General features: G+C 37.2%; 4 non-coding genes and 100 pseudogenes across 4 annotated transcripts; all 104 read right to left on the bottom strand.

Moving 5' to 3' along the window:
* LOC148459337 (5S ribosomal RNA) overlaps positions 1-57 on the bottom strand; it is a 119-nt pseudogene extending 62 nt beyond the window's left edge.
* A 116-nt stretch (positions 58-173) lies between these two features.
* Positions 174-292, bottom strand: LOC148459336 (5S ribosomal RNA; annotated as a pseudogene).
* A 116-nt stretch (positions 293-408) lies between these two features.
* Positions 409-527, bottom strand: LOC148459335 (5S ribosomal RNA; annotated as a pseudogene).
* Positions 528-643: 116 nt separating this feature from the next.
* On the bottom strand, positions 644-762 carry LOC148459334 (5S ribosomal RNA; annotated as a pseudogene).
* A 116-nt stretch (positions 763-878) lies between these two features.
* Positions 879-997, bottom strand: LOC148459333 (5S ribosomal RNA; annotated as a pseudogene).
* Positions 998-1113: 116 nt separating this feature from the next.
* On the bottom strand, positions 1114-1232 carry LOC148459332 (5S ribosomal RNA; annotated as a pseudogene).
* A 116-nt stretch (positions 1233-1348) lies between these two features.
* LOC148459331 (5S ribosomal RNA) lies at positions 1349-1467 on the bottom strand (annotated as a pseudogene).
* A 116-nt stretch (positions 1468-1583) lies between these two features.
* LOC148459330 (5S ribosomal RNA) lies at positions 1584-1702 on the bottom strand (annotated as a pseudogene).
* A 116-nt stretch (positions 1703-1818) lies between these two features.
* On the bottom strand, positions 1819-1937 carry LOC148459329 (5S ribosomal RNA; annotated as a pseudogene).
* Positions 1938-2053: 116 nt separating this feature from the next.
* Positions 2054-2172, bottom strand: LOC148459328 (5S ribosomal RNA; annotated as a pseudogene).
* A 351-nt stretch (positions 2173-2523) lies between these two features.
* LOC148459327 (5S ribosomal RNA) lies at positions 2524-2642 on the bottom strand (annotated as a pseudogene).
* Positions 2643-2758: 116 nt separating this feature from the next.
* LOC148459326 (5S ribosomal RNA) lies at positions 2759-2877 on the bottom strand (annotated as a pseudogene).
* A 116-nt stretch (positions 2878-2993) lies between these two features.
* LOC148459325 (5S ribosomal RNA) lies at positions 2994-3112 on the bottom strand. The gene has a single exon (XR_015873026.1). It is a non-coding gene; the product is annotated as a 5S ribosomal RNA (ribosomal RNA).
* Positions 3113-3227: 115 nt separating this feature from the next.
* Positions 3228-3346, bottom strand: LOC148459324 (5S ribosomal RNA; annotated as a pseudogene).
* A 116-nt stretch (positions 3347-3462) lies between these two features.
* On the bottom strand, positions 3463-3581 carry LOC148459323 (5S ribosomal RNA; annotated as a pseudogene).
* A 116-nt stretch (positions 3582-3697) lies between these two features.
* On the bottom strand, positions 3698-3816 carry LOC148459322 (5S ribosomal RNA; annotated as a pseudogene).
* Positions 3817-3932: 116 nt separating this feature from the next.
* On the bottom strand, positions 3933-4051 carry LOC148459321 (5S ribosomal RNA; annotated as a pseudogene).
* Positions 4052-4167: 116 nt separating this feature from the next.
* Positions 4168-4286, bottom strand: LOC148459320 (5S ribosomal RNA; annotated as a pseudogene).
* A 116-nt stretch (positions 4287-4402) lies between these two features.
* Positions 4403-4521, bottom strand: LOC148459319 (5S ribosomal RNA; annotated as a pseudogene).
* Positions 4522-4637: 116 nt separating this feature from the next.
* Positions 4638-4756, bottom strand: LOC148459318 (5S ribosomal RNA; annotated as a pseudogene).
* Positions 4757-4872: 116 nt separating this feature from the next.
* On the bottom strand, positions 4873-4991 carry LOC148459317 (5S ribosomal RNA; annotated as a pseudogene).
* Positions 4992-5107: 116 nt separating this feature from the next.
* Positions 5108-5226, bottom strand: LOC148459316 (5S ribosomal RNA; annotated as a pseudogene).
* A 116-nt stretch (positions 5227-5342) lies between these two features.
* LOC148459315 (5S ribosomal RNA) lies at positions 5343-5461 on the bottom strand (annotated as a pseudogene).
* Positions 5462-5577: 116 nt separating this feature from the next.
* LOC148459314 (5S ribosomal RNA) lies at positions 5578-5696 on the bottom strand (annotated as a pseudogene).
* Positions 5697-5812: 116 nt separating this feature from the next.
* On the bottom strand, positions 5813-5931 carry LOC148459313 (5S ribosomal RNA; annotated as a pseudogene).
* Positions 5932-6047: 116 nt separating this feature from the next.
* LOC148459312 (5S ribosomal RNA) lies at positions 6048-6166 on the bottom strand (annotated as a pseudogene).
* Positions 6167-6282: 116 nt separating this feature from the next.
* LOC148459311 (5S ribosomal RNA) lies at positions 6283-6401 on the bottom strand (annotated as a pseudogene).
* Positions 6402-6516: 115 nt separating this feature from the next.
* Positions 6517-6635, bottom strand: LOC148459310 (5S ribosomal RNA; annotated as a pseudogene).
* Positions 6636-6751: 116 nt separating this feature from the next.
* LOC148459309 (5S ribosomal RNA) lies at positions 6752-6870 on the bottom strand (annotated as a pseudogene).
* Positions 6871-6986: 116 nt separating this feature from the next.
* Positions 6987-7105, bottom strand: LOC148459308 (5S ribosomal RNA; annotated as a pseudogene).
* Positions 7106-7221: 116 nt separating this feature from the next.
* LOC148459307 (5S ribosomal RNA) lies at positions 7222-7340 on the bottom strand (annotated as a pseudogene).
* Positions 7341-7456: 116 nt separating this feature from the next.
* On the bottom strand, positions 7457-7575 carry LOC148459306 (5S ribosomal RNA; annotated as a pseudogene).
* Positions 7576-7926: 351 nt separating this feature from the next.
* LOC148459305 (5S ribosomal RNA) lies at positions 7927-8045 on the bottom strand (annotated as a pseudogene).
* A 116-nt stretch (positions 8046-8161) lies between these two features.
* On the bottom strand, positions 8162-8280 carry LOC148459304 (5S ribosomal RNA; annotated as a pseudogene).
* A 116-nt stretch (positions 8281-8396) lies between these two features.
* LOC148459303 (5S ribosomal RNA) lies at positions 8397-8515 on the bottom strand (annotated as a pseudogene).
* Positions 8516-8631: 116 nt separating this feature from the next.
* Positions 8632-8750, bottom strand: LOC148459302 (5S ribosomal RNA; annotated as a pseudogene).
* A 116-nt stretch (positions 8751-8866) lies between these two features.
* Positions 8867-8985, bottom strand: LOC148459301 (5S ribosomal RNA; annotated as a pseudogene).
* Positions 8986-9336: 351 nt separating this feature from the next.
* Positions 9337-9455, bottom strand: LOC148459300 (5S ribosomal RNA; annotated as a pseudogene).
* Positions 9456-9571: 116 nt separating this feature from the next.
* On the bottom strand, positions 9572-9690 carry LOC148459299 (5S ribosomal RNA; annotated as a pseudogene).
* Positions 9691-9806: 116 nt separating this feature from the next.
* Positions 9807-9925, bottom strand: LOC148459298 (5S ribosomal RNA). Its single transcript, XR_015873439.1, has one exon. It is a non-coding gene; the product is annotated as a 5S ribosomal RNA (ribosomal RNA).
* A 115-nt stretch (positions 9926-10040) lies between these two features.
* LOC148459297 (5S ribosomal RNA) lies at positions 10041-10159 on the bottom strand (annotated as a pseudogene).
* A 116-nt stretch (positions 10160-10275) lies between these two features.
* Positions 10276-10394, bottom strand: LOC148459296 (5S ribosomal RNA; annotated as a pseudogene).
* Positions 10395-10510: 116 nt separating this feature from the next.
* Positions 10511-10629, bottom strand: LOC148459295 (5S ribosomal RNA; annotated as a pseudogene).
* A 116-nt stretch (positions 10630-10745) lies between these two features.
* LOC148459294 (5S ribosomal RNA) lies at positions 10746-10864 on the bottom strand (annotated as a pseudogene).
* Positions 10865-10980: 116 nt separating this feature from the next.
* LOC148459293 (5S ribosomal RNA) lies at positions 10981-11099 on the bottom strand (annotated as a pseudogene).
* Positions 11100-11215: 116 nt separating this feature from the next.
* On the bottom strand, positions 11216-11334 carry LOC148459292 (5S ribosomal RNA; annotated as a pseudogene).
* Positions 11335-11450: 116 nt separating this feature from the next.
* LOC148459291 (5S ribosomal RNA) lies at positions 11451-11569 on the bottom strand (annotated as a pseudogene).
* Positions 11570-11685: 116 nt separating this feature from the next.
* LOC148459290 (5S ribosomal RNA) lies at positions 11686-11804 on the bottom strand (annotated as a pseudogene).
* A 116-nt stretch (positions 11805-11920) lies between these two features.
* On the bottom strand, positions 11921-12039 carry LOC148459289 (5S ribosomal RNA; annotated as a pseudogene).
* Positions 12040-12155: 116 nt separating this feature from the next.
* LOC148459288 (5S ribosomal RNA) lies at positions 12156-12274 on the bottom strand (annotated as a pseudogene).
* Positions 12275-12390: 116 nt separating this feature from the next.
* On the bottom strand, positions 12391-12509 carry LOC148459287 (5S ribosomal RNA; annotated as a pseudogene).
* Positions 12510-12624: 115 nt separating this feature from the next.
* On the bottom strand, positions 12625-12743 carry LOC148459286 (5S ribosomal RNA; annotated as a pseudogene).
* A 351-nt stretch (positions 12744-13094) lies between these two features.
* Positions 13095-13213, bottom strand: LOC148459285 (5S ribosomal RNA; annotated as a pseudogene).
* A 116-nt stretch (positions 13214-13329) lies between these two features.
* LOC148459284 (5S ribosomal RNA) lies at positions 13330-13448 on the bottom strand (annotated as a pseudogene).
* Positions 13449-13564: 116 nt separating this feature from the next.
* Positions 13565-13683, bottom strand: LOC148459283 (5S ribosomal RNA; annotated as a pseudogene).
* Positions 13684-13799: 116 nt separating this feature from the next.
* On the bottom strand, positions 13800-13918 carry LOC148459282 (5S ribosomal RNA; annotated as a pseudogene).
* A 116-nt stretch (positions 13919-14034) lies between these two features.
* Positions 14035-14153, bottom strand: LOC148459281 (5S ribosomal RNA; annotated as a pseudogene).
* A 116-nt stretch (positions 14154-14269) lies between these two features.
* Positions 14270-14388, bottom strand: LOC148459280 (5S ribosomal RNA; annotated as a pseudogene).
* Positions 14389-14504: 116 nt separating this feature from the next.
* Positions 14505-14623, bottom strand: LOC148459279 (5S ribosomal RNA; annotated as a pseudogene).
* Positions 14624-14739: 116 nt separating this feature from the next.
* On the bottom strand, positions 14740-14858 carry LOC148459278 (5S ribosomal RNA; annotated as a pseudogene).
* A 116-nt stretch (positions 14859-14974) lies between these two features.
* Positions 14975-15093, bottom strand: LOC148459277 (5S ribosomal RNA; annotated as a pseudogene).
* Positions 15094-15208: 115 nt separating this feature from the next.
* Positions 15209-15327, bottom strand: LOC148459276 (5S ribosomal RNA; annotated as a pseudogene).
* Positions 15328-15678: 351 nt separating this feature from the next.
* Positions 15679-15797, bottom strand: LOC148459275 (5S ribosomal RNA; annotated as a pseudogene).
* Positions 15798-15913: 116 nt separating this feature from the next.
* On the bottom strand, positions 15914-16032 carry LOC148459274 (5S ribosomal RNA; annotated as a pseudogene).
* Positions 16033-16148: 116 nt separating this feature from the next.
* LOC148459273 (5S ribosomal RNA) lies at positions 16149-16267 on the bottom strand. The gene has a single exon (XR_015874174.1). It is a non-coding gene; the product is annotated as a 5S ribosomal RNA (ribosomal RNA).
* Positions 16268-16382: 115 nt separating this feature from the next.
* LOC148459272 (5S ribosomal RNA) lies at positions 16383-16501 on the bottom strand (annotated as a pseudogene).
* Positions 16502-16617: 116 nt separating this feature from the next.
* On the bottom strand, positions 16618-16736 carry LOC148459271 (5S ribosomal RNA; annotated as a pseudogene).
* A 116-nt stretch (positions 16737-16852) lies between these two features.
* Positions 16853-16971, bottom strand: LOC148459270 (5S ribosomal RNA; annotated as a pseudogene).
* A 115-nt stretch (positions 16972-17086) lies between these two features.
* Positions 17087-17205, bottom strand: LOC148459269 (5S ribosomal RNA; annotated as a pseudogene).
* A 116-nt stretch (positions 17206-17321) lies between these two features.
* LOC148459268 (5S ribosomal RNA) lies at positions 17322-17440 on the bottom strand (annotated as a pseudogene).
* Positions 17441-17556: 116 nt separating this feature from the next.
* On the bottom strand, positions 17557-17675 carry LOC148459267 (5S ribosomal RNA; annotated as a pseudogene).
* A 116-nt stretch (positions 17676-17791) lies between these two features.
* Positions 17792-17910, bottom strand: LOC148459266 (5S ribosomal RNA; annotated as a pseudogene).
* A 116-nt stretch (positions 17911-18026) lies between these two features.
* LOC148459265 (5S ribosomal RNA) lies at positions 18027-18145 on the bottom strand (annotated as a pseudogene).
* Positions 18146-18261: 116 nt separating this feature from the next.
* LOC148459264 (5S ribosomal RNA) lies at positions 18262-18380 on the bottom strand (annotated as a pseudogene).
* A 116-nt stretch (positions 18381-18496) lies between these two features.
* Positions 18497-18615, bottom strand: LOC148459263 (5S ribosomal RNA; annotated as a pseudogene).
* A 116-nt stretch (positions 18616-18731) lies between these two features.
* LOC148459262 (5S ribosomal RNA) lies at positions 18732-18850 on the bottom strand (annotated as a pseudogene).
* Positions 18851-18966: 116 nt separating this feature from the next.
* On the bottom strand, positions 18967-19085 carry LOC148459261 (5S ribosomal RNA). The gene has a single exon (XR_015873965.1). It is a non-coding gene; the product is annotated as a 5S ribosomal RNA (ribosomal RNA).
* Positions 19086-19201: 116 nt separating this feature from the next.
* Positions 19202-19320, bottom strand: LOC148459260 (5S ribosomal RNA; annotated as a pseudogene).
* Positions 19321-19435: 115 nt separating this feature from the next.
* Positions 19436-19554, bottom strand: LOC148459259 (5S ribosomal RNA; annotated as a pseudogene).
* A 116-nt stretch (positions 19555-19670) lies between these two features.
* LOC148459258 (5S ribosomal RNA) lies at positions 19671-19789 on the bottom strand (annotated as a pseudogene).
* A 116-nt stretch (positions 19790-19905) lies between these two features.
* On the bottom strand, positions 19906-20024 carry LOC148459257 (5S ribosomal RNA; annotated as a pseudogene).
* A 116-nt stretch (positions 20025-20140) lies between these two features.
* Positions 20141-20259, bottom strand: LOC148459256 (5S ribosomal RNA; annotated as a pseudogene).
* A 116-nt stretch (positions 20260-20375) lies between these two features.
* Positions 20376-20494, bottom strand: LOC148459255 (5S ribosomal RNA; annotated as a pseudogene).
* A 351-nt stretch (positions 20495-20845) lies between these two features.
* Positions 20846-20964, bottom strand: LOC148459254 (5S ribosomal RNA; annotated as a pseudogene).
* Positions 20965-21080: 116 nt separating this feature from the next.
* LOC148459253 (5S ribosomal RNA) lies at positions 21081-21199 on the bottom strand (annotated as a pseudogene).
* A 116-nt stretch (positions 21200-21315) lies between these two features.
* Positions 21316-21434, bottom strand: LOC148459252 (5S ribosomal RNA; annotated as a pseudogene).
* A 116-nt stretch (positions 21435-21550) lies between these two features.
* Positions 21551-21669, bottom strand: LOC148459251 (5S ribosomal RNA; annotated as a pseudogene).
* A 116-nt stretch (positions 21670-21785) lies between these two features.
* On the bottom strand, positions 21786-21904 carry LOC148459250 (5S ribosomal RNA; annotated as a pseudogene).
* A 351-nt stretch (positions 21905-22255) lies between these two features.
* Positions 22256-22374, bottom strand: LOC148459249 (5S ribosomal RNA; annotated as a pseudogene).
* Positions 22375-22490: 116 nt separating this feature from the next.
* LOC148459248 (5S ribosomal RNA) lies at positions 22491-22609 on the bottom strand (annotated as a pseudogene).
* A 116-nt stretch (positions 22610-22725) lies between these two features.
* Positions 22726-22844, bottom strand: LOC148459247 (5S ribosomal RNA; annotated as a pseudogene).
* A 116-nt stretch (positions 22845-22960) lies between these two features.
* LOC148459246 (5S ribosomal RNA) lies at positions 22961-23079 on the bottom strand (annotated as a pseudogene).
* A 116-nt stretch (positions 23080-23195) lies between these two features.
* On the bottom strand, positions 23196-23314 carry LOC148459245 (5S ribosomal RNA; annotated as a pseudogene).
* A 116-nt stretch (positions 23315-23430) lies between these two features.
* On the bottom strand, positions 23431-23549 carry LOC148459244 (5S ribosomal RNA; annotated as a pseudogene).
* A 351-nt stretch (positions 23550-23900) lies between these two features.
* On the bottom strand, positions 23901-24019 carry LOC148459243 (5S ribosomal RNA; annotated as a pseudogene).
* Positions 24020-24135: 116 nt separating this feature from the next.
* LOC148459242 (5S ribosomal RNA) lies at positions 24136-24254 on the bottom strand (annotated as a pseudogene).
* A 116-nt stretch (positions 24255-24370) lies between these two features.
* LOC148459241 (5S ribosomal RNA) lies at positions 24371-24489 on the bottom strand (annotated as a pseudogene).
* A 116-nt stretch (positions 24490-24605) lies between these two features.
* LOC148459240 (5S ribosomal RNA) lies at positions 24606-24724 on the bottom strand (annotated as a pseudogene).
* A 116-nt stretch (positions 24725-24840) lies between these two features.
* On the bottom strand, positions 24841-24959 carry LOC148459239 (5S ribosomal RNA; annotated as a pseudogene).
* A 115-nt stretch (positions 24960-25074) lies between these two features.
* On the bottom strand, positions 25075-25193 carry LOC148459238 (5S ribosomal RNA; annotated as a pseudogene).
* Positions 25194-25309: 116 nt separating this feature from the next.
* Positions 25310-25428, bottom strand: LOC148459237 (5S ribosomal RNA; annotated as a pseudogene).
* A 116-nt stretch (positions 25429-25544) lies between these two features.
* Positions 25545-25663, bottom strand: LOC148459236 (5S ribosomal RNA; annotated as a pseudogene).
* A 116-nt stretch (positions 25664-25779) lies between these two features.
* On the bottom strand, positions 25780-25898 carry LOC148459235 (5S ribosomal RNA; annotated as a pseudogene).
* A 116-nt stretch (positions 25899-26014) lies between these two features.
* Positions 26015-26133, bottom strand: LOC148459234 (5S ribosomal RNA; annotated as a pseudogene).
* Between the last annotated feature and the right edge of the window lie 134 nt (positions 26134-26267).

Raw genomic sequence — 26267 nt, 5'->3', positions numbered from 1 at the left:
GCACAGCTTCCAAGATCAGATGAGATTGGGCATGTCCAGTGTGGTTTATCTGTAGGCACTAAAAAACATTAACTTTAGACCTCTTTTACTTCTTTACTCAAGTAAATTCATTGATAAGTTGAAAAAATTAAATGTAAAATGTAATAGAAAAGAATGTTATGGCAGTATAAAATTACCTACAGCTCAAGGTATTCCCAGGTGGTCTCCCATCCAAATACTAACCAGGCCCAACACTGCATAGCTTCCAAGATCAGAAGAGATTGGGCATGTCCAGTGTGGTTGGGCTGTAGGTGCTCGAAAACTTTAACTTTAGACCTCAATCACTTCTTAACTCAAGTAAATTCATTGATAAGTTGAAAAAATTAAATGTAAAATGTAATAGAAAAGAATGTCATGGCAGTATAAAATTACCTACAGCACCTGGTATTCCCAGGTGGTCTCCCATCCAAGTACTAACCAGGCCCAACACTGCATAGCTTCCAAGATCAGACAAGATTGGGCATGTCCAGTGTGGTTGGGCTGTAGGTGCTCTAAAACATTAACTTTAGACCTCTATTACCTCTTAACTCAAGTAAATTCATTGATAAGTTGAAAAAATTAAATGTAAAATGTAATAGAAAAGAATGTCATGGCAGTATAAAATTACCTACAGCACCTGGTATTCCCAGGTGGTCTCCCATCCAAGTACTAACCAGGCCCAAAACTGCATAGCTTCCAAGATCCGACGAGATTGGGCATGTCCAGTGTGGTTTGGCTGTAGGTGCTCAAAAAACTTAACTTTAGACCTCTATTACTTCTTCACTCAAGTAAATTCATTGATAAGTTGAAAAAATTAATTGTAAAATGTAATAGAAAAGAATGTTATGGCAGTAAAAAATTACCTACAGCACCTGGTATTCCCAGGTGGTCTCACATCCAAGTACTAATCAGGCCCAATACTGCATAGCTTCCAAGATCAGACGAGATTGGGCATGTCCAGTGTGGTTTGGCTGTAGGTGCTCAAAAACATTAATTTTAGACCTCTTTTTCTTCTTAACTCAAGTAAATTCATTGACAAGTTGAAAAAATTAAATGTAAAATGTAATAGAAAAGAATGTTATGTCAGTATAAAATTACCTACAGCACCTGGTATTCCCAGATGGTCTCCCATCCAAGTACTAACCACGCCCAACACTGCATAGCTTCCAAGAGCAGACGAGATTGGGCATGTCCAGTGGGGTTTGGCTGTTGGTGCTCAAAAACATTAACTTTAGACCTCTTTTACTTCTTTACTCAAGTAAATTCATTGATAAGTTGAAAAAATTAAATGTAAAATGTAATAGAAAAGAATGTTATGGCAGTATAAAATTACCTACAGCTCCTGGTGTTCCCAGGTGGTCTCCCATCCAAGTACTAACCAGGCCCAATACTGCATAGCTTCCAAGATCAGACGAGATTGGGCATGTCCAGTGTGGTTTGGCTGTAGGTGCTCAAAAATATTAACTTTAGACCTCTATTACTTCTTATCTCAAGTAAATTGATTGATAAGTTGAAAAAATTAAATGTAAAAGGTAATAGAAAAGAATGTTATGGCAGTATAAAATTACCTACATCACTTGGTATTCCCAGGTGGTGTCCCATCCAAGTACTAACCAGGCCCAACACTGCATAGCTTCCAAGATCAAATGAGATTGGGCATGTCCAGTGTGGTTTGGCTGTAGGTGCTCAAAAACATTAACTTTAGACCTCTATTACTTCTTAACTCAAGTAAATTCATTGATAAGTTTAAAAAATTAATTTTAAAATGTAATAGAAAAGAATGTTATGGCAGTATAAAATTACCTACAGCACCTGGTATTCCCAGGTGGTCTCCCATCCAAGTACTAACCAGGCCCAACACTGAATAGCTTCCAAGATCAGATGAGATTGGGCATGTCCAGGGTGGTTTGGCTGTAGGTGCTCAAAAACATTAACTTTAGACCTCTTTTACTTCTTAACTCAAGTAAATTCATTGATAAGTTGAAAAAATTAAATGTAAAATGTAATAGAAATGAATGTTTTGGCTGTATAAAATTACCTACAGCACCTGGTATTCCCAGGTGGTCTCCCATCCACGTACTAACCAGGCCCAACACTGCATAGTTTCCAAGATCAGACGAGATTGGGCATGTCCAGTATGGTTTGGCTGTAGGTGCTCAAAAAATTTATCTTTAGACCTCTATTACTTCTTAACTCAACTAAATTCATTGATAAGTTGAAAAAATTAAATGTAAAATGTAATAGAAAAGAATGTTATGGCAGTATAAAATTACCTACAGCACCTGGTATTCCCAGGTGGTCTCCCATCCACGTAATAACCATGCCCAACACTGCACAGCTTCCAAGATCAGATGACATTGGCCATGTCTAGTGTGGTTTGGCTGTAGGTGCTCAAAAACATTATCTTTAGACCTCTTTTACTTCTTAACTCAAGTAAATTCATTGATAAGTTGAAAAAATTAATTGTAAAATGTAATAGAAAATAATGTTATGGCAGTAAAAAATTACCTACAGCACCTGGTATTCCCAGGTGGTCTCCCATCCAAGTACTAATCAGGCCCAATACTGCATAGCTTCCAAGATCAGACGAGATTGGGCATGTCCAGTGTGGTTTGGCTGTAGGTGCTCAAAAACATTAACTTTAGACCACTTTTACTTCTTAACTCAAGTAAATTCATTGATGAGTTGAAAAAATTAAATGTAAAATGTAATAGAAAAGAATGTTATGTCAGTATAAAATTACCTACAGCACCTGGTATTCCCAGGTGGTCTCCCATCCAAGTACTAACCAGGCCCACTACTGCATAGCTTCCAAGATCAGACGAGATTGGGCATGTCCAGTTTGGTTTGTCTGTAGGTGCTCAAAAACATTAACTTTAGACCTCTTTTACTTCTTAACTCAAGTAAATTCATTGATAAGTTGAAAAAATTAAATGTAAAATGAAATAGAAAAGAATGTTTTGTCAGTATAAAATTACCTACAGCACCTGGTTTTCCCAGGTGGTCTCCCATCCAAGTACTAACCAGGCCCAACACTGCATAGCTTCCAAGATCAGACGAGATTGGGCATGTCCAGTGTGGTTTGGCTGTAGGTGCACAAAAACATTAACTTTAGACCTCTTTTACTTCTTAACTCAAGTAAATTCATTGATAAGTTTAAAAATGAAATGTAAAATGTAACAGAAAAGAATGTTATGGCAGTATAAAATTACCTACAGCTCCTGGTATTCCCAGGTGGTCTCCCATCCAAGTACTAACCAGGCCCAACACTGCATAGCTTCCAAGAGCAGACGAGATTGGGCATGTCCAGTGGGGTTTGGCTGTAGGTGCTGAAAAACATTAACTTTAGACCTCTTTTACTTCTTTACTCAAGTAAATTCATTGATAAGTTGTAAAAATTAAATGTAAAATGTAATAGAAAAGAATGTTATGGCAGTATAAAATTACCTACAGCTCCTGGTATTCCCAGGTGGTCTCCCATCCAAGTACTAACCAGGCCCAACACTGCATAGCTTCCAAGATCAGACGAGATTGGGCATGTCCAGTGTGGTTTGGCTGTAGGTGCTCCAAAATATTAACTTTAGACCTCTATTACTTCTTAACTCAAGTAAATTGATTGATAAGTTGAAAAAATTAAATGTAAAATGTAATAGAAAAGAATGTTATGTCAGTATAAAATTACCTACAGCATCTGGTATTCCCAGGTGGTCTCCCATCCAAGTACTAACCAAGCCCAACACTGCACAGCTTCCAAGATCAGATGAGATTGGGCATGTCCAGTGTGGTTTATCTGTAGGCACTAAAAAACATTAACTTTAGACCTCTTTTACTTCTTTACTCAAGTAAATTCATTGATAAGTTGAAAAAATTAAATGTAAAATGTAATAGAAAAGAATGTTATGGCAGTATAAAATTACCTACAGCTCAAGGTATTCCCAGGTGGTCTCCCATCCAAATACTAACCAGGCCCAACACTGCATAGCTTCCAAGATCAGAAGAGATTGGGCATGTCCAGTGTGGTTGGGCTGTAGGTGCTCGAAAACTTTAACTTTAGACCTCAATCACTTCTTAACTCAAGTAAATTCATTGATAAGTTGAAAAAATTAAATGTAAAATGTAATAGAAAAGAATGTCATGGCAGTATAAAATTACCTACAGCACCTGGTATTCCCAGGTGGTCTCCCATCCAAGTACTAACCAGGCCCAACACTGCATAGCTTCCAAGATCAGACAAGATTGGGCATGTCCAGTGTGGTTGGGCTGTAGGTGCTCTAAAACATTAACTTTAGACCTCTATTACTTCTTAACTCAAGTAAATTCATTGATAAGTTGAAAAAATTAAATGTAAAATGTAATAGAAAAGAATGTCATGGCAGTATAAAATTACCTACAGCACCTGGTATTCCCAGGTGGTCTCCCATCCAAATACTAACCAGGCCCAAAACTGCAAAGCTTCCAAGATCCGATGAGATTGGGCATGTCCAGTGTGGTTTGGCTGTAGGTGCTCAAAAACCTTAACTTTAGACCTCTATTACTTCTTCACTCAAGTAAATTCATTGATAAGTTGAAAAAATTAATTGTAAAATGTAATAGAAAAGAATGTTATGGCAGTAAAAAATTACCTACAGCACCTGGTATTCCCAGGTGGTCTCACATCCAAGTACTAATCAGGCCCAATACTGCATAGCTTCCAAGATCAGATGAGATTGGGCATGTACAGTGTGGTTTGGCTGTAGGTGCTCAAAAACATTAACTTTAGACCTCTTTTTCTTCTTAACTCAAGTAAATTCATTGATAAGTTGAAAAAATTAAATGTAAAATGTAATAGAAAAGAATGTTATGTCAGTATAAAATTACCTACAGCACCTGGTATTCCCAGATGGTCTCCCATCCAAGTACTAACCACGCCCAACACTGCATAGCTTCCAAGAGCAGACGAGATTGGGCATGTCCAGTGGGGTTTGGCTGTTGGTGCTCAAAAACATTAACTTTAGACCTCTTTTACTTCTTTACTCAAGTAAATTCATTGATAAGTTGAAAAAATTAAATGTAAAATGTAATAGAAAAGAATGTTATGGCAGTATAAAATTACCTACAGCTCCTGGTGTTCCCAGGTGGTCTCCCATCCAAGTACTAACCAGGCCCAACACTGCATAGCTTCCAAGATCAGACGAGATTGGGCATGTCCAGTGTGGTTTGGCTGTAGGTGCTCAAAAATATTAACTTTAGACCTCTATTACTTCTTATCTCAAGTAAATTGATTGATAAGTTGAAAAAATTAAATGTAAAATGTAATAGAAAAGAATGTTATGGCAGTATAAAATTACCTACATCACTTGGTATTCCCAGGTGGTGTCCCATCCAAGTACTAACCAGGCCCAACACTGCATAGCTTCCAAGATCAAATGAGATTGGGCATGTCCAGTGTGGTTTGGCTGTAGGTGCTCAAAAACATTAACTTTAGACCTCTATTACTTCTTAACTCAAGTAAATTCATTGATAAGTTTAAAAAATTAATTTTAAAATGTAATAGAAAAGAATGTTATGGCAGTATAAAATTACCTACAGCACCTGGTATTCCCAGGTGGTCTCCCATCCAAGTACTAACCAGGCCCAACACTGAATAGCTTCCAAGATCAGACGAGATTGGGCATGTCCAGTGTGGTTTGGCTGTAGGTGCTCAAAAACATTAACTTTAGACCACTTTTACTTCTTAACTCAAGTAAATTCATTGATGAGTTGAAAAAATTAAATGTAAAATGTAATAGAAAAGAATGTTATGTCAGTATAAAATTACCTACAGCACCTGGTATTCCCAGGTGGTCTCCCATCCAAGTACTAACCAGGCCCACTACTGCATAGCTTCCAAGATCAGACGAGATTGGGCATGTCCAGTTTGGTTTGTCTGTAGGTGCTCAAAAACATTAACTTTAGACCTCTTTTACTTCTTAACTCAAGTAAATTCATTGATAAGTTGAAAAAATTAAATGTAAAATGAAATAGAAAATAATTTTATGTCAGTATAAAGTTACCTACAGCACCTGGTTTTCCCAGGTGATCTCCCATCCAAGTACTAACCAGGCCCAACACTGCATAGCTTCCAAGATCAGACGAGATTGGGCATGTCCAGTGTGGTTTGGCTGTAGGTGCTCAAAAACATTAACTTTAGACCTCTATTACTTCTTAACTCAAGTAAATTCATTGATAAGTTGAAAAAATTAATTGTAAAATGTAATAGAAAAGAATGTTATGTCAGTATAAAATTACCTACAGCACCTGGTATTCCCAGGTGGTCTCCCATCCAAGTACTAACCATGCACAACACTGCACAGCTTCCAAGATCAGATGAGATTGGGCATGTCCAGTGTGGTTTGGCTGTAGGTGCTCAAAAACTTTAACTTTAGACCTCTTTTACTTCTTAACTCAAGTAAATTCATTGATAAGTTTAAAAATGAAATGTAAAATGTAACAGAAAAGAATGCTATGGCAGTATAAAATTACCTACAGCTCCTGGTATTCCCAGGTGGTCTCCCATCCAAGTACTAACCAGGCCCAACACTGCATAGCTTCCAAGAGCAGACGAGATTGGGCATGTCCAGTGGGGTTTGGCTGTTGGTGCTCAAAAACATTAACTTTAGACCTCTTTTACTTCTTTACTCAAGTATATTCATTGATAAGTTGAAAAAATTAAATGTAAAATGTAATAGAAAAGAATGTTATGGCAGTATAAAATTACCAACAGCTCCTGGTGTTCCCAGGTGGTCTCCCATCCAAGTACTAACCAGGCCCAACACTGCATAGCTTCCAAGATCAGACGAGATTGGGCATGTCCAGTGTGGTTTGGCTGTAGATGCTCAAAAATATTAACTTTAGACCTCTATTACTTCTTAACTCAAGTAAATTGATTGATAAGTTGAAAAAATTAAATGTAAAATGTAATAGAAAAGAATGTTATGGCAGTATAAAATTACCTACATCACTTGGTATTCCCAGGTGGTCTCCCATCCAAGTACTAACCAGGCCCAACACTGCATAGCTTCCAAGATCAAATGAGATTGGGCATGTCCAGTGTGGTTTGGCTGTAGGTGCTCAAAAACATTAACTTTAGACCTCTATTACTTCTTAACTCAAGTAAATTCATTGATAAGTTTAAAAAATTAATTTTAAAATGTAATAGAAAAGAATGTTATGGCAGTATAAAATTACCTACAGCACCTGGTATTCCCAGGTGGTCTCCCATCCAAGTACTAACCAGGCCCAACACTGAATAGCTTCCAAGATCAGATGAGATTGGGCATGTCCAGGGTGGTTTGGCTGTAGGTGCTCAAAAACATTAACTTTAGACCTCTTTTACTTCTTAACTCAAGTAAATTCATTGATAAGTTGAAAAAATTAAATGTAAAATGTAATAGAAATGAATGTTTTGGCTGTATAAAATTACCTACAGCACCTGGTATTCCCAGGTGGTCTCCCATCCACGTACTAACCAGGCCCAACACTGCATAGTTTCCAAGATCAGACGAGATTGGGCATGTCCAGTATGGTTTGGCTGTAGGTGCTCAAAAAATTTATCTTTAGACCTCTATTACTTCTTAACTCAACTAAATTCATTGATAAGTTGAAAAAATTAAATGTAAAATGTAATAGAAAAGAATGTTATGGCAGTATAAAATTACCTACAGCACCTGGTATTCCCAGGTGGTCTCCCATGCACGTAATAACCATGCCCAACACTGCACAGCTTCCAAGATCAGATGACATTGGCCATGTCTAGTGTGGTTTGGCTGTAGGTGCTTAAAAACATTATCTTTAGACCTCTTTTACTTCTTAACTCAAGTAAATTCATTGATAAGTTAAAAAAATTAATTGTAAAATGCAATAGAAAAGAATGTTATGGCAGTAAAAAATTACCTACAGCACCTGGTATTCCCAGGTGGTCTCTCATCCAAGTACTAATCAGGCCCAATACTGCATAGCTTCCAAGATCAGACAAGATTGGGCATGTCCAGTGTGGTTTGGCTGTAGGTGCTCAAAAACATTAACTTTAGACCACTTTTATTTCTTAACTCAAGTAAATTCATTGATGAGTTGAAAAAATTAAATGTAAAATGTAATAGAAAAGAATGTTATGTCAGTATAAAATTACCTACAGCACCTGGTTTTCCCAGGTGGTCTCCCATCCAAGTACTAACCAGGCCCAATACTGCATAGCTTCCAAGATCAGACGAGATTGGGCATGTCCAGTTTGGTTTGGCTGTAGGTGCTCAAAAACATTAACTTTAGACCTCTTTTACTTCTTAACTCAAGTAAATTCATTGATAAGTTGAAAAAATTAAATGTAAAATGTAATAGAAAAGAATGTTATGTCAGTATAAAATTACCTACAGCATCTGGTATTCCCAGGTGGTCTCCCATCCAAGTACTAACCAAGCCCAACACTGCATAGCTTCCAAGAGCAGACGAGATTGGGCATATCCAGTGTGGTTTGGCTGTAGGTGCTCAAAAACATTAACTTTAGACCTCTTTTACTTCTTTACTCAAGTAAATTCATTGATAAGTTTAAAAAATTAATTTTAAAATGTAATAGAAAAGAATGTTATGTCAGTATAAAATTACCTACAGCACCTGGTATTCCCAGGTGGTCTCCCATCCAAGTACTAACCAGGCCCAACACTGAATAGCTTCCAAGATCAGAGGAGATTGGGCATGTCCAGGGTGGTTTGGCTGTAGGTGCTCAAAAACATTAACTTTAGACCTCTTTTACTTCTTAACTCAAGTAAATTCATTGATAAGTTGAAAAAATTAAATGTAAAATGTAATAGAAATGAATGTTTTGGCTGTATAAAATTACCTACAGCACCTGGTATTCCCAGGTGGTCTCCCATCCACGTACTAACCAGGCCCAACACTGCATAGTTTCCAAGATCAGACGAGATTGGGCATGTCCAGTATGGTTTGGCTGTAGGTGCTCAAAAAATTTATCTTTAGACCTCTATTACTTCTTAACTCAACTAAATTCATTGATAAGTTGAAAAAATTAAATGTAAAATGTAATAGAAAAGAATGTTATGGCAGTATAAAATTACCTACAGCACCTGGTATTCCCAGGTGGTCTCCAATCCACGTAATAACCATGCCCAACACTGCACAGCTTCCAAGATCAGATGACATTGGCCATGTCTAGTGTGGTTTGGCTGTAGGTGCTCAAAAACATTATCTTTAGACCTCTTTTACTTCTTAACTCAAGTAAATTCATTGATAAGTTGAAAAAATTAATTGTAAAATGTAATAGAAAATAATGTTATGGCAGTAAAAAATTACCTACAGCACCTGGTATTCCCAGGTGGTCTCCCATCCAAGTACTAATCAGGCCCAATACTGCATAGCTTCCAAGATCAGACGAGATTGGGCATGTCCAGTGTGGTTTGGCTGTAGGTGCTCAAAAACATTAACTTTAGACCACTTTTACTTCTTAACTCAAGTAAATACATTGATGAGTTGAAAAAATTAAATGTAAAATGTAATAGAAAAGAATGTTATGTCAGTATAAAATTACCTACAGCACCTGGTATTCCCAGGTGGTCTCCCATCCAAGTACTAACCAGGCCCACTACTGCATAGCTTCCAAGATCAGACGAGATTGGGCATGTCCAGTTTGGTTTGTCTGTAGGTGCTCAAAAACATTAACTTTAGACCTCTTTTACTTCTTAACTCAAGTAAATTCATTGATAAGTTGAAAAAATTAAATGTAAAATGAAATAGAAAAGAATGTTATGTCAGTATAAAATTACCTACAGCACCTGGTTTTCCCAGGTGGTCTCCCATCGAAGTACTAACCAGGCCCAACACTGCATAGCTTCCAAGATCAGACGAGATTGGGCATGTCCAGTGTGGTTTGGCTGTAGGTGCACAAAAACATTAACTTTAGACCTCTTTTACTTCTTAACTCAAGTAAATTCATTGATAAGTTTAAAAATGAAATGTAAAATGTAACAGAAAAGAATGTTATGGCAGTATAAAATTACCTACAGCTCCTGGTATTCCCAGGTGGTCTCCCATCCAAGTACTAACCAGGCCCAACACTGCATAGCTTCCAAGAGCAGACGAGATTGGGCATGTCTAGTGGGGTTTGACTGTAGGTGCTCAAAAACATTAACTTTAGACCTCTTTTACTTCTTTACTCAAGTAAATTCATTGATAAGTTGAAAAAATTAAATGTAAAATGTAATAGAAAAGAATGTTATGGCAGTATAAAATTACCTACAGCTCCTGGTATTCCCAGGTGGTCTCCCATCCAAGTACTAACCAGGCCCAACACTGCATAGCTTCCAAGATCAGACGAGATTGGGCATGTCCAGTGTGGTTTGGCTGTAGGTGCTCCAAAATATTAACTTTAGACCTCTATTACTTCTTAACTCAAGTAAATTGATTGATAAGTTGAAAAAATTAATTGTAAAATGTAATAGAAAAGAATGTTATGTCAGTATAAAATTACCTACAGCATCTGGTATTCCCAGGTGGTCTCCCATCCAAGTACTAACCAAGCCCAACACTGTACAGCTTCCAAGATCAGATGAGATTGGGCATGTCCAGTGTGGTTTATCTGTAGGCACTAAAAAACATTAACTTTAGACCTCTTTTACTTCTTTACTCAAGTAAATTCATTGATAAGTTGAAAAAATTAAATGTAAAATGTAATAGAAAAGAATGTTATGGCAGTATAAAATTACCTACAGCTCAAGGTATTCCCAGGTGGTCTCCCATCCAAATACTAACCAGGCCCAACACTGCATAGCTTCCAAGATCAGAAGAGATTGGGCATGTCCAGTGTGGTTGGGCTGTAGGTGCTCGAAAACTTTAACTTTAGACCTCAATCACTTCTTAACTCAAGTAAATTCATTGATAAGTTGAAAAAATTAAATGTAAAATGTAATAGAAAAGAATGTCTTGGCAGTATAAAATTACCTACAGCACCTGGTATTCCCAGGTGGTCTCCCATCCAAGTACTAACCAGGCCCAACACTGCATAGCTTCCAAGATCAGACAAGATTGGGCATGTCCAGTGTGGTTGGGCTGTAGGTGCTCTAAAACATTAACTTTAGACCTCTATTACTTCTTAACTCAAGTAAATTCATTGATAAGTTGAAAAAATTAAATTTAAAATGTAATAGAAAAGAATGTCATGGCAGTATAAAATTACCTACAGCACCTGGTATTCCCAGGTGGTCTCCCATCCAAGTACTAACCAGGCCCAAAACTGCATAGCTTCCAAGATCCGACGAGATTGGGCATGTCCAGTGTGGTTTGGCTGTAGGTGCTCAAAAACCTTAACTTTAGACCTCTATTACTTCTTCACTCAAGTAAATTCTTTGATAAGTTGAAAAAATTAATTGTAAAATGTAATAGAAAAGAATGTTATGGCAGTAAAAAATTACCTACAGCACCTGGTATTCCCAGGTGGTCTCACATCCAAGTACTAATCAGGCCCAATACTGCATAGCTTCCAAGATCAGACGAGATTGGGCATGTCCAGTGTGGTTTGGCTGTAGGTGCTCAAAAACATTAACTTTAGACCTCTTTTTCTTCTTAACTCAAGTAAATTCATTGACAAGTTGAAAAAATTAAATGTAAAATGTAATAGAAAAGAATGTTATGTCAGTATAAAATTACCTACAGCACCTGGTATTCCCAGATGGTCTCCCATCCAAGTACTAACCACGCCCAACACTGCATAGCTTCCAAGAGCAGACGAGATTGGGCATGTCCAGTGGGGTTTGGCTGTTGGTGCTCAAAAACATTAACTTTAGACCTCTTTTACTTCTTTACTCAAGTAAATTCATTGATAAGTTGAAAAAATTAAATGTAAAATGTAATAGAAAAGAATGTTATGGCAGTATAAAATTACCTACAGCTCCTGGTGTTCCCAGGTGGTCTCCCATCCAAGTACTAACCAGGCCCAACACTGCATAGCTTCCAAGATCAGACGAGATTGGGCATGTCCAGTGTGGTTTGGCTGTAGGTGCTCAAAAATATTAACTTTAGACCTCTATTACTTCTTATCTCAAGTAAATTGATTGATAAGTTGAAAAAATTAAATGTAAAATGTAATAGAAAAGAATGTTATGGCAGTATAAAATTACCTACATCACTTGGTATTCCCAGGTGGTGTCCCATCCAAGTACTAACCAGGCCCAACACTGCATAGCTTCCAAGATCAAATGAGATTGGGCATGTCCAGTGTGGTTTGGCTGTAGGTGCTCAAAAACATTAACTTTAGACCTCTATTACTTCTTAACTCAAGTAAATTCATTGATAAGTTTAAAAAATTAATTTTAAAATGTAATAGAAAAGAATGTTATGGCAGTATAAAATTACCTACAGCACCTGGTATTCCCAGGTGGTCTCCCATCCAAGTACTAACCAGGCCCAACACTGAATAGCTTCCAAGATCAGATGAGATTGGGCATGTCCAGGGTGGTTTGGCTGTAGGTGCTCAAAAACATTAACTTTAGACCACTTTTACTTCTTAACTCAAGTAAATTCATTGATAAGTTGAAAAAATTAAATGTAAAATGTAATAGAAATGAATGTATGGCTGTATAAAATTACCTACAGCACCTGGTATTCCCAGGTGGTCTCCCATCCACGTACTAACCAGGCCCAACACTGCATAGTTTCCAAGATCAGACGAGATTGGGCATGTCCAGTATGGTTTGGCTGTAGGTGCTCAAAAAATTTATCTTTAGACCTCTATTACTTCTTAACTCAACTAAATTCATTGATAAGTTGAAAAAATTAAATGTAAAATGTAATAGAAAAGAATGTTATGGCAGTATAAAATTACCTACAGCACCTGGTATTCCCAGGTGGTCTCCCATCCACGTAATAACCATGCCCAACACTGCACAGCTTCCAAGATCAGATGACATTGGCCATGTCTAGTGTGGTTTGGCTGTAGGTGCTCAAAAACATTATCTTTAGACCTCTTTTACTTCTTAACTCAAGTAAATTCATTGATAAGTTGAAAAAATTAATTGTAAAATGTAATAGAAAATAATGTTATGGCAGTAAAAAATTACCTACAGCACCTGGTATTCCCAGGTGGTCTCCCATCCAAGTACTAATCAGGCCCAATACTGCATAGCTTCCAAGATCAGACGAGATTGGGCATGTCCAGTGTGGTTTGGCTGTAGGTGCTCAAAAACATTAACTTTAGACCACTTTTACTTCTTAACTCAAGTAAATTCATTGATGAGTTGAAAAAATTAAATGTAAAATGTAATAGAAAAGAATGTTATGTCAGTATAAAATTACCTACAGCACCTGGTATTCCCAGGTGGTCACCCATCCAAGTACTAACCAAGCCCAACACTGCACAGCTTCCAAGATCAGATGAGATTGGGCATGTCCAGTGTGGTTTATCTGTAGGCACTAAAAAACATTAACTTTAGACCTCTTTTACTTCTTTACTCAAGTAAATTCATTGATAAGTTGAAAAAATTAAATGTAAAATGTAATAGAAAAGAATGTTATGGCAGTATAAAATTACCTACAGCTCAAGGTATTCCCAGGTGGTCTCCCATCCAAATACTAACCAGGCCCAACACTGCATAGCTTCCAAGATCAGAAGAGATTGGGCATGTCCAGTGTGGTTGGGCTGTAGGTGCTCGAAAACTTTAACTTTAGACCTCTATTACTTCTTAACTCAAGTAAATTCATTGATAAGTTGAAAAAATTAAATTTAAAATGTAATAGAAAAGAATGTCATGGCAGTATAAAATTACCTACAGCACCTGGTATTCCCAGGTGGTCTCCCATCCAAGTACTAACCAGGCCCAAAACTGCATAGCTTCCAAGATCCGACGAGATTGGGCATGTCCAGTGTGGTTTGGCTGTAGGTGCTCAAAAACCTTAACTTTAGACCTCTATTACTTCTTCACTCAAGTAAATTCATTGATAAGTTGAAAAAATTAATTGTAAAATGTAATAGAAAAGAATGTTATGGCAGTAAAAAATTACCTACAGCACCTGGTATTCCCAGGTGGTCTCACATCCAAGTACTAATCAGGCCCAATACTGCATAGCTTCCAAGATCAGACGAGATTGGGCATGTCCAGTGTGGTTTGGCTGTAGGTGCTCAAAAACATTAACTTTAGACCTCTTTTTCTTCTTAACTCAAGTAAATTCATTGACAAGTTGAAAAAATTAAATGTAAAATGTAATAGAAAAGAATGTTATGTCAGTATAAAATTACCTACAGCACCTGGTATTCCCAGATGGTCTCCCATCCAAGTACTAACCACGCCCAACACTGCATAGCTTCCAAGAGCAGACGAGATTGGGCATGTCCAGTGGGGTTTGGCTGTTGGTGCTCAAAAACATTAACTTTAGACCTCTTTTACTTCTTTACTCAAGTAAATTCATTGATAAGTTGAAAAAATTAAATGTAAAATGTAATAGAAAAGAATGTTATGGCAGTATAAAATTACCTACAGCTCCTGGTGTTCCCAGGTGGTCTCCCATCCAAGTACTAACCAGGCCCAACACTGCATAGCTTCCAAGATCAGACGAGATTGGGCATGTCCAGTGTGGTTTGGCTGTAGGTGCTCAAAAATATTAACTTTAGACCTCTATTACTTCTTATCTCAAGTAAATTGATTGATAAGTTGAAAAAATTAAATGTAAAATGTAATAGAAAAGAATGTTATGGCAGTATAAAATTACCTACATCACTTGGTATTCCCAGGTGGTGTCCCATCCAAGTACTAACCAGGCCCAACACTGCATAGCTTCCAAGATCAAATGAGATTGGGCATGTCCAGTGTGGTTTGGCTGTAGGTGCTCAAAAACATTAACTTTAGACCTCTATTACTTCTTAACTCAAGTAAATTCATTGATAAGTTTAAAAAATTAATTTTAAAATGTAATAGAAAAGAATGTTATGGCAGTATAAAATTACCTACAGCACCTGGTATTCCCAGGTGGTCTCCCATCCAAGTACTAACCAGGCCCAACACTGAATAGCTTCCAAGATCAGATGAGATTGGGCATGTCCAGGGTGGTTTGGCTGTAGGTGCTCAAAAATATTAACTTTAGACCACTTTTACTTCTTAACTCAAGTAAATTCATTGATAAGTTGAAAAAATTAAATGTAAAATGTAATAGAAATGAATGTATGGCTGTATAAAATTACCTACAGCACCTGGTATTCCCAGGTGGTCTCCCATCCACGTACTAACCAGGCCCAACACTGCATAGTTTCCAAGATCAGACGAGATTGGGCATGTCCAGTATGGTTTGGCTGTAGGTGCTCAAAAAATTTATCTTTAGACCTCTATTACTTCTTAACTCAACTAAATTCATTGATAAGTTGAAAAAATTAAATGTAAAATGTAATAGAAAAGAATGTTATGGCAGTATAAAATTACCTACAGCACCTGGTATTCCCAGGTGGTCTCCCATCCACGTAATAACCATGCCCAACACTGCACAGCTTCCAAGATCAGATGACATTGGCCATGTCTAGTGTGGTTTGGCTGTAGGTGCTCAAAAACATTATCTTTAGACCTCTTTTACTTCTTAACTCAAGTAAATTCATTGATAAGTTGAAAAAATTAATTGTAAAATGTAATAGAAAATAATGTTATGGCAGTAAAAAATTACCTACAGCACCTGGTATTCCCAGGTGGTCTCCCATCCAAGTACTAATCAGGCCCAATACTGCATAGCTTCCAAGATCAGACGAGATTGGGCATGTCCAGTGTGGTTTGGCTGTAGGTGCTCAAAAACATTAACTTTAGACCACTTTTACTTCTTAACTCAAGTAAATTCATTGATGAGTTGAAAAAATTAAATGTAAAATGTAATAGAAAAGAATGTTATGTCAGTATAAAATTACCTACAGCACCTGGTATTCCCAGGTGGTCACCCATCCAAGTACTAACCAGGCCCACTACTGCATAGCTTCCAAGATCAGACGAGATTGGGCATGTCCAGTTTGGTTTGTCTGTAGGTGCTCAAAAACATTAACTTTAGACCTCTTTTACTTCTTAACTCAAGTAAATTCATTGATAAGTTGAAAAAATTAAATGTAAAATGAAATAGAAAAGAATGTTATGTCAGTATAAAATTACCTACAGCACCTGGTTTTCCCAGGTGGTCTCCCATCCAAGTACTCACCAGGCCCAACACTGCATAGCTTCCAAGATCAGACGAGATTGGGCATGTCCAGTGTGGTTTGGCTGTAGGTGCACAAAAACATTAACTTTAGACCTCTTTTACTTCTTAACTCAAGTAAATTCATTGATAAGTTTAAAAATGAAATGTAAAATGTAACAGAAAAGAATGTTATGGCAGTATAAAATTACCTACAGCTCCTGGTATTCCCAGGTGGTCTCCCATCCAAGTACTAACCAGGCCCAACACTGCATAGCTTCCAAGAGCAGACGAGATTGGGCATGTCCAGTGGGGTTTGGCTGTAGGTGCTCAAAAACATTAACTTTAGACCTCTTTTACTTCTTAACTCAAGTAAATTCATTGATAAGTTGAAAAAATTAAATGTAAAATGAAATAGAAAATAATTTTATGTCAGTATAAAGTTACCTACAGCACCTGGTTTTCCCAGGTGATCTCCCATCCAAGTACTAACCAGGCCCAACACTGCATAGCTTCCAAGATCAGACGAGATTGGGCATGTCCAGTGTGGTTTGGCTGTAGGTGCTCAAAAACATTAACTTTAGACCTCTATTACTTCTTAACTCAAGTAAATTCATTGATAAGTTGAAAAAATTAATTGTAAAATGTAATAGAAAAGAATGTTATGTCAGTATAAAATTACCTACAGCACCTGGTATTCCCAGGTGGTCTCCCATCCAAGTACTAACCATGCACAACACTGCACAGCTTCCAAGATCAGATGAGATTGGGCATGTCCAGTGTGGTTTGGCTGTAGGTGCTCAAAAACTTTAACTTTAGACCTCTTTTACTTCTTAACTCAAGTAAATTCATTGATAAGTTTAAAAATGAAATGTAAAATGTAACAGAAAAGAATGCTATGGCAGTATAAAATTACCTACAGCTCCTGGTATTCCCAGGTGGTCTCCCATCCAAGTACTAACCAGGCCCAACACTGCATAGCTTCCAAGAGCAGACGAGATTGGGCATGTCCAGTGGGGTTTGGCTGTTGGTGCTCAAAAACATTAACTTTAGACCTCTTTTACTTCTTTACTCAAGTAAATTCATTGATAAGTTGAAAAAATTAAATGTAAAATGTATTAGAAAAGAATGTTATGGCAGTATAAAATTACCTACAGCTCAAGGTATTCCCAGGTGGTCTCCCATCCAAATACTAACCAGGCCCAACACTGCATAGCTTCCAAGATCAGAAGAGATTGGGCATGTCCAGTGTGGTTGGGCTGTAGGTGCTCGAAAACTTTAACTTTAGACCTCAATCACTTCTTAACTCAAGTAAAATCATTGATAAGTTGAAAAAATTAAATGTAAAATGTAATAGAAAAGAATTTCATGGCAGTATAAAATTACCTACAGCACCTGGTATTCCCAGGTGGTCTCCCATCCAAGTACTAACCAGGCCCAACACTGCATAGCTTCCAAGATCAGACAAGATTGGGCATGTCCAGTGTGGTTGGGCTGTAGGTGCTCTAAAACATTAACTTTAGACCTCTATTACTTCTTAACTCAAGTAAATTCATTGATAAGTTGAAAAAATTAAATGTAAAATGTAATAGAAAAGAATGTCATGGCACTATAAAATTACCTACAGCACCTGGTATTCCCAGGTGGTCTCCCATCCAAGTACTAACCAGGCCCAAAACTGCATAGCTTCCAAGATCCAACGAGATTGGGCATGTCCAGTGTGGTTTGGCTGTAGGTGCTCAAAAACCTTAACTTTAGACCTCTATTACTTCTTCACTCAAGTAAATTCATTGATAAGTTGAAAAAATTAATTGTAAAATGTAATAGAAAAGAATGTTATGGCAGTAAAAAATTACCTACAGCACCTGGTATTCCCAGGTGGTCTCACATCCAAGTACTAATCAGGCCCAATACTGCATAGCTTCCAAGATCAGATGAGATTGGGCATGTCCAGTGTGGTTTGGCTGTAGGTGCTCAAAAACATTAACTATAGACCTCTTTTTCTACTTAACTCAAGTAAATTCATTGATAAGTTGAAAAAATTAAATGTAAAATGTAATAGAAAAGAATGTTATGTCAGTATAAAATTACCTACAGCACCTGGTATTCCCAGATGGTCTCCCATCCAAGTACTAACCACGCCCAACACTGCATAGCTTCCAAGAGCAGACGAGATTGGGCATGTCCAGTGGGGTTTGGCTGTTGGTGCTCAAAAACATTAACTTTAGACCTCTTTTACTTCTTTACTCAAGTAAATTCATTGATAAGTTGAAAAAATTAAATGTAAAATGTAATAGAAAAGAATGTTATGGCAGTATAAAATTACCTACAGCTCCTGGTGTTCCCAGGTGGTCTCCCATCCAAGTACTAACCAGGCCCAACACTGCATAGCTTCCAAGATCAGACGAGATTGGGCATGTCCAGTGTGGTTTGGCTGTAGGTGCTCAAAAATATTAACTTTAGACCTCTATTACTTCTTATCTCAAGTAAATTGATTGATAAGTTGAAAAAATTAAATGTAAAATGTAATAGAAAAGAATGTTATGGCAGTATAAAATTACCTACATCACTTGGTATTCCCAGGTGGTGTCCCATCCAAGTACTAACCAGGCCCAACACTGCATAGCTTCCAAGATCAAATGAGATTGGGCATGTCCAGTGTGGTTTGGCTGTAGGTGCTCAAAAACATTAACTTTAGACCTCTATTACTTCTTAACTCAAGTAAATTCATTGATAAGTTTAAAAAATTAATTTTAAAATGTAATAGAAAAGAATGTTATGGCAGTATAAAATTACCTACAGCACCTGGTATTCCCAGGTGGTCTCCCATCCAAGTACTAACCAGGCCCAACACTGAATAGCTTCCAAGATCAGATGAGATTGGGCATGTCCAGTGTGGTTTGGCTGTAGGTGCTCAAAAACATTAACTTTAGACCTCTATTACTTCTTAACTCAAGTAAATTCATTGATAAGTTGAAAAAATTAATTGTAAAATGTAATAGAAAAGAATGTTATGTCAGTATAAAATTACCTACAGCACCTGGTATTCCCAGGTGGTCTCCCATCCAAGTACTAACCATGCACAACACTGCACAGCTTCCAAGATCAGATGAGATTGGGCATGTCCAGTGTGGTTTGGCTGTAGGTGCTCAAAAACTTTAACTTTAGACCTCTTTTACTTCTTAACTCAAGTAAATTCATTGATAAGTTTAAAAATGAAATGTAAAATGTAACAGAAAAGAATGCTATGGCAGTATAAAATTACCTACAGCTCCTGGTATTCCCAGGTGGTCTCCCATCCAAGTACTAACCAGGCCCAACACTGCATAGCTTCCAAGAGCAGACGAGATTGGGCATGTCCAGTGGGGTTTGGCTGTTGGTGCTCAAAAACATTAACTTTAGACCTCTTTTACTTCTTTACTCAAGTAAATTCATTGATAAGTTGAAAAAATTAAATGTAAAATGTAATAGAAAAGAATGTTATGGCAGTATAAAATTACCTACAGCTCCTGGTGTTCCCAGGTGGTCTCCCATCCAAGTATTAACCAGGCCCAACACTGCATAGCTTCCAAGATCAGACGAGATTGGGCATGTCCAGTGTGGTTTGGCTGTAGATGCTCAAAAATATTAACTTTAGACCTCTATTACTTCTTAACTCAAGTAAATTGATTGATAAGTTGAAAAAATTAAATGTAAAATGTAATAGAAAAGAATGTTATGGCAGTATAAAATTACCTACATCACTTGGTATTCCCAGGTGGTCTCCCATCCAAGTACTAACCAGGCCCAACACTGCATAGCTTCCAAGATCAAATGAGATTGGGCATGTCCAGTGTGGTTTGGCTGTAGGTGCTCAAAAACATTAACTTTAGACCTCTATTACTTCTTAACTCAAGTAAATTCATTGATAAGTTTAAAAAATTAATTTTAAAATGTAATAGAAAAGAATGTTATGGCAGTATAAAATTACCTACAGCACCTGGTATTCCCAGGTGGTCTCCCATCCAAGTACTAACCAGGCCCAACACTGAATAGCTTCCAGGATCAGATGAGATTGGGCATGTCCAGGGTGGTTTGGCTGTAGGTGTTCAAAAACATTAACTTTAGACCTCTTTTACTTCTTAACTCAAGTAAATTCATTGATAAGTTGAAAAAATTAAATGTAAAATGTAATAGAAATGAATGTTTTGGCTGTATAAAATTACCTACAGCACCTGGTATTCCCAGGTGGTCTCCCATCCACGTACTAACCAGGCCCAACACTGCATAGTTTCCAAGATCAGACGAGATTGGGCATGTCCAGTATGGTTTGGCTGTAGGTGCTCAAAAAATTTATCTTTAGACCTCTATTACTTCTTAACTCAACTAAATTCATTGATAAGTTGAAAAAATTAAATGTAAAATGTAATAGAAAAGAATGTTATGGCAGTATAAAATTACCTACAGCACCTGGTATTCCCAGGTGGTCTCCCATGCACGTAATAACCATGCCCAACACTGCACAGCTTCCAAGATCAGATGACATTGGCCATGTCTAGTGTGGTTTGGCTGTAGGTGCTAAAAAACATTATCTTTAGACCTCTTTTACTTCTTAACTCAAGTAAATTCATTGATAAGTTAAAAAAATTAATTGTAAAATGCAATAGAAAAGAATGTTATGGCAGTAAAAAATTACCTACAGCACCTGGTATTCCCAGGTGGTCTCTCATCCAAGTACTAATCAGGCCCAATACTGCATAGCTTCCAAGATCAGACGAGATTGGGCATTTCCAGTGTGGTTTGGCTGTAGGTGCTCAAAAACATTAACTTTAGACCACTTTTACTTCTTAACTCAAGTAAATTCATTGATGAGTTGAAAAAATTAAATGTAAAATGTAATAGAAAAGAATGTTATGTCAGTATAAAATTACCTACAGCACCTGGTTTTCCCAGGTGGTCTCCCATCCAAGTACTAACCAGGCCCAATACTGCATAGCTTCCAAGATCAGACGAGATTGGGCATGTCCAGTTTGGTTTGGCTGTAGGTGCTCAAAAACATTAACTTTAGACCTCTTTTACTTCTTAACTCAAGTAAATTCATTGATAAGTTGAAAAAATTAAATGTAAAATGTAATAGAAAAGAATGTTATGTCAGTATAAAATTACCTACAGCATCTGGTATTCCCAGGTGGTCTCCCATCCAAGTACTAATCAAGCCCAACACTGCATAGCTTCCAAGAGCAGACGAGATTGGGCATATCCAGTGTGGTTTGGCTGTAGGTGCTCAAAAACATTAACTTTAGACCTCTTTTACTTCTTTACTCAAGTAAATTCATTGATAAGTTTAAAAAATTAATTTTAAAATGTAATAGAAAAGAATGTTATGGCAGTATAAAATTACCTACAGCACCTGGTATTCCCAGGTGGTCTCCCATCCAAGTACTAACCAGGCCCAACACTGAATAGCTTCCAAGATCAGATGAGATTGGGCATGTCCAGGGTGGTTTGGCTGTAGGTGCTCAAAAACATTAACTTTAGACCTCTTTTACTTCTTAACTCAAGTAAATTCATTGATAAGTTGAAAAAATTAAATGTAAAATGTAATAGAAATGAATGTTTTGGCTGTATAAAATTACCTACAGCACCTGGTATTCCAAGGTGGTCTCCCATCCACGTACTAACCAGGCCCAACACTGCATAGTTTCCAAGATCAGACGAGATTGGGCATGTCCAGTATGGTTTGGCTGTAGGTGCTCAAAAAATTTATCTTTAGACCTCTATTACTTCTTAACTCAACTAAATTCATTGATAAGTTGAAAAAATTAAATGTAAAATGTAATAGAAAAGAATGTTATGGCAGTATAAGATTACCTACAGCACCTGGTATTCCCAGGTGGTCTCCCATCCACGTAATAACCATGCCCAACACTGCACAGCTTCCAAGATCAGATGACATTGGCCATGTCTAGTGTGGTTTGGCTGTAGGTGCTCAAAAACATTATCTTTAGACCTCTTTTACTTCTTAACTCAAGTAAATTCATTGATAAGTTGAAAAAATTAATTGTAAAATGTAATAGAAAAGAATGTTATGGCAGTAAAAAATTACCTACAGCACCTGGTATTCCCAGGTGGTCTCCCATCCAAGTACTAATCAGGCCCAATACTGCATAGCTTCCAAGATCAGACGAGATTGGGCATGTCCAGTGTGGTTTGGCTGTAGGTGCTCAAAAACATTAACTTTAGACCACTTTTACTTCTTAACTCAAGTAAATTCATTGATGAGTTGAAAAAATTAAATGTAAAATGTAATAGAAAAGAATGTTATGGCAGTATAAAATTACCTACAGCTCCTGGTATTCCCAGACGGTCTCCCATCCAAGTACTAACCAGGCCCAACACTGCATAGCTTCCAAGAGCAGACGAGATTGGGCATGTCCAGTGGGGTTTGGCTGTTGGTGCTCAAAAACATTAACTTTAGACTTCTTTTACTTCTTTACTCAAGTAAATTCATTGATAAGTTGAAAAAATTAAATGTAAAATGTAATAGAAAAGAATGTTATGGCAGTATAAAATTACCTACAGCTCCTGGTGTTCCCAGGTGGTCTCCCATCCAAGTACTAACCAGGCCCAACACTGCATAGCTTCCAAGATCAGACGAGATTGGGCATGTCCAGTGTGGTTTGGCTGTAGATGCTCAAAAATATTAACTTTAGACCTCTATTACTTCTTAACTCAAGTGAATTGATTGATAAGTTGAAAAAATTAAATGTAAAATGTAATAGAAAAGAATGTTATGGCAGTATAAAATTACCTACATCACTTGGTATTCCCAGGTGGTCTCCCATCCAAGTACTAACCAGGCCCAACACTGCATAGCTTCCAAGATCAAATGAGATTGGGCATGTCCAGTGTGGTTTGGCTGTAGGTGCTCAAAAACATTAACTTTAGACCTCTATTACTTCTTAACTCAAGTAAATTCATTGATAAGTTTAAAAAATTAATTTTAAAATGTAATAGAAAAGAATGTTATGGCAGTATAAAATTACCTACAGCACCTGGTATTCCCAGGTGGTCTCCCATCCAAGTACTAACCAGGCCCAACACTGAATAGCTTCCAAGATCAGATGAGATTGGGCATGTCCAGGGTGGTTTGGCTGTAGGTGCTCAAAAACATTAACTTTAGACCTCTTTTACTTCTTAACTCAAGTAAATTCATTGATAAGTTGAAAAAATTAAATGTAAAATGTAATAGAAATGAATGTTTTGGCTGTATAAAATTACCTACAGCACCTGGTATTCCCAGGTGGTCTCCCATCCACGTACTAACCAGGCCCAACACTGCATAGTTTCCAAGATCAGACGAGATTGGGCATGTCCAGTATGGTTTGGCTGTAGGTGATCAAAAAATTTATCTTTAGACCTCTATTACTTCTTAACTCAACTAAATTCATTGATAAGTTGAAAAAATTAAATGTAAAATGTAATAGAAAAGAATGTTATGGCAGTATAAAATTACCTACAGCACCTGGTATTCCCAGGTGGTCTCCCATGCACGTAATAACCATGCCCAACACTGCACAGCTTCCAAGATCAGATGACATTGGCCATGTCTAGTGTGGTTTGGCTGTAGGTGCTTAAAAACATTATCTTTAGACCTCTTTTACTTCTTAACTCAAGTAAATTCATTGATAAGTTGAAAAAATTAATTGTAAAATGTAATAGAAAAGAATGTTATGGCAGTAAAAAATTACCTACAGCACCTGGTATTCCCAGGTGGTCTCCCATCCAAGTACTAATCAGGCCCAATACTGCATAGCTTCCAAGATCAGACGAGATTGGGCATGTCCAGTGTGGTTTGGCTGTAGGTGCTCAAAAACATTAACTTTAGACCACTTTTACATCTTAACTCAAGTAAATTCATTGATGAGTTGAAAAAATTAAATGTAAAATGTAATAGAAAAGAATGTTATGTCAGTATAAAATTACCTACAGCACCTGGTATTCCCAGGTGGTCTCCCATCCAAGTACTAACCAGGCCCAATACTGCATAGCTTCCAAGATCAGACGAGATTGGGCATGTCCAGTTTGGTTTGGCTGTAGGTGCTCAAAAACATTAACTTTAGACCTCTTTTACTTCTTAACTCAAGTAAATTCATTGATAAGTTGAAAAAATTAAATGTAAAATGTAATAGAAAAGAATGTTATGTCAGTATAAAATTACCTACAGCATCTGGTATTCCCAGGTGGTCTCCCATCCAAGTACTAACCAAGCCCAACACTGCATAGCTTCCAAGAGCAGACGAGATTGGGCATATCCAGTGTGGTTTGGCTGTAGGTGCTCAAAAACATTAACTTTAGACCTCTTTTACTTCTTTACTCAAGTAAATTCATTGATAAGTTGAAAAAATTAAATGTAAAATGTAATAGAAAAGAATGTTATGGCAGTATAAAATTACCTACAGCTCCTGGTATTCCCAGGTGGTCTCCCATCCAAGTACTAACCAGGCCCAACACTGCATAGCTTCCAAGATCAGACGAGATTGGGCATGTCCAGTGTGGTTGGGCTGTAGGTGCTCAAAAACATTAACTTTAGACCTCTATTACTTCTTAACTCAAGTAAATTCATTGATAAGTTGAAAAAATTAAATGTAAAATGTAATAGAAATGAATGTCATGGCAGTATAAAATTACCTACAGCACCTGGTATTCCCAGGTGGTCTCCCATCCAAGTACTAACCAAGCCCAACACTGCACATCTTCCAAGATCAGATGAGATTGGGCATGTACAGTGTGGTTTGGCTGTAGGTGCTCAAAAACTTTAACTTTAGACCTCTTTTACTTCTTAACTCAAGTAAATTCATTGATAAGTTTAAAAATGAAATGTAAAATTTAACAGAAAAGAATGTTATGGCAGTATAAAATTATCTACAGCTCCTGGTATTCCCAGGTGGTCTCCCATCCAAGTACTAACCAGGCCCAACACTGCATAGCTTCCAAGAGCAGACGAGATTGGGCATGTCCAGTGGGGTTTGGCTGTAGGTGCTCAAAAACATTAACTTTAGACCTCTTTTACTTCTTTACTCAAGTAAATTCATTGATAAGTTGAATAAATTAAATGTAAAATGTAATAGAAAAGAAAGTTATGGCAGTATAAAATTACCTACAGCTCCTGGTATTCCCAGGTGGTCTCCCATCCAAGTACTAACCAGGCCCAACACTGCATAGCTTCCAAGATCAGACGAGATTGGGCATGTCCAGTGTGGTTTGGCTGTAGGTGCTCCAAAATATTAACTTTAGACCTCTATTACTTCTTAACTCAAGTAAATTGATTGATAAGTTGAAAAAATTAAATGTAAAATGGAATAGAAAAGAATGTTATGGCAGTATAAAATTACCTACATCACCTGGTATTCCCAGGTGGTCTCCCATCCAAGTACTAACCAGGCCCAACACTGCATAGCTTCCAAGATCAAATGAGATTGGGCATGTCCAGGATGATTTGGCTGTAGGTGCTCAAAAACATTAACTTTAGACCTCTTTTACTTCTTAACTCAAGTAAATTCATTGATAAGTTGAAAAAATTAAATGTAAAATGTAATAGAAAAGAATGTTATGTCAGTATAAAATTACCTACAGCATCTGGTATTCCCAGGTGGTCTCCCATCCAAGTACTAACCAAGCCCAGCACTGCACAGCTTCCAAGATCAGATGAGATTGGTCATGTCCAGTGTGGTTTATCTGTAGGCACTAAAAAACATTAACTTTAGACCTCTTTTACTTCTTTACTCAAGTAAATTCATTGATAAGTTGAAAAAATTAAATGTAAAATGTAATAGAAAAGAATGTTATGGCAGTATAAAATTACCTACAGCTCCTGGTATTCCCAGGTGGTCTCCCATCCAAATACTAACCAGGCCCAACACTGCATAGCTTCCAAGATCAGAAGAGATTGGGCATGTCCAGTGTGGTTGGGCTGTAGGTGCTCGAAAACTTTAACTTTAGACCTCAATCACTTCTTAACTCAAGTAAATTCATTGATAAGTTGAAAAAATTAAATGTAAAATGTAATAGAAAAGAATGTCATGGCAGTATAAAATTACCTACAGCACCTGGTA

Source organism: Taudactylus pleione, unplaced genomic scaffold (genome assembly GCF_031769625.1).
Source record: "Taudactylus pleione unplaced genomic scaffold, aTauple2 ptg000967l, whole genome shotgun sequence".
Classification (NCBI taxonomy): Eukaryota; Metazoa; Chordata; class Amphibia; order Anura; family Myobatrachidae; genus Taudactylus; species Taudactylus pleione.
The sequence above is the reverse complement of the archived record's forward strand: the minus strand, read 5'-3'. Positions and strand labels throughout refer to the sequence as shown.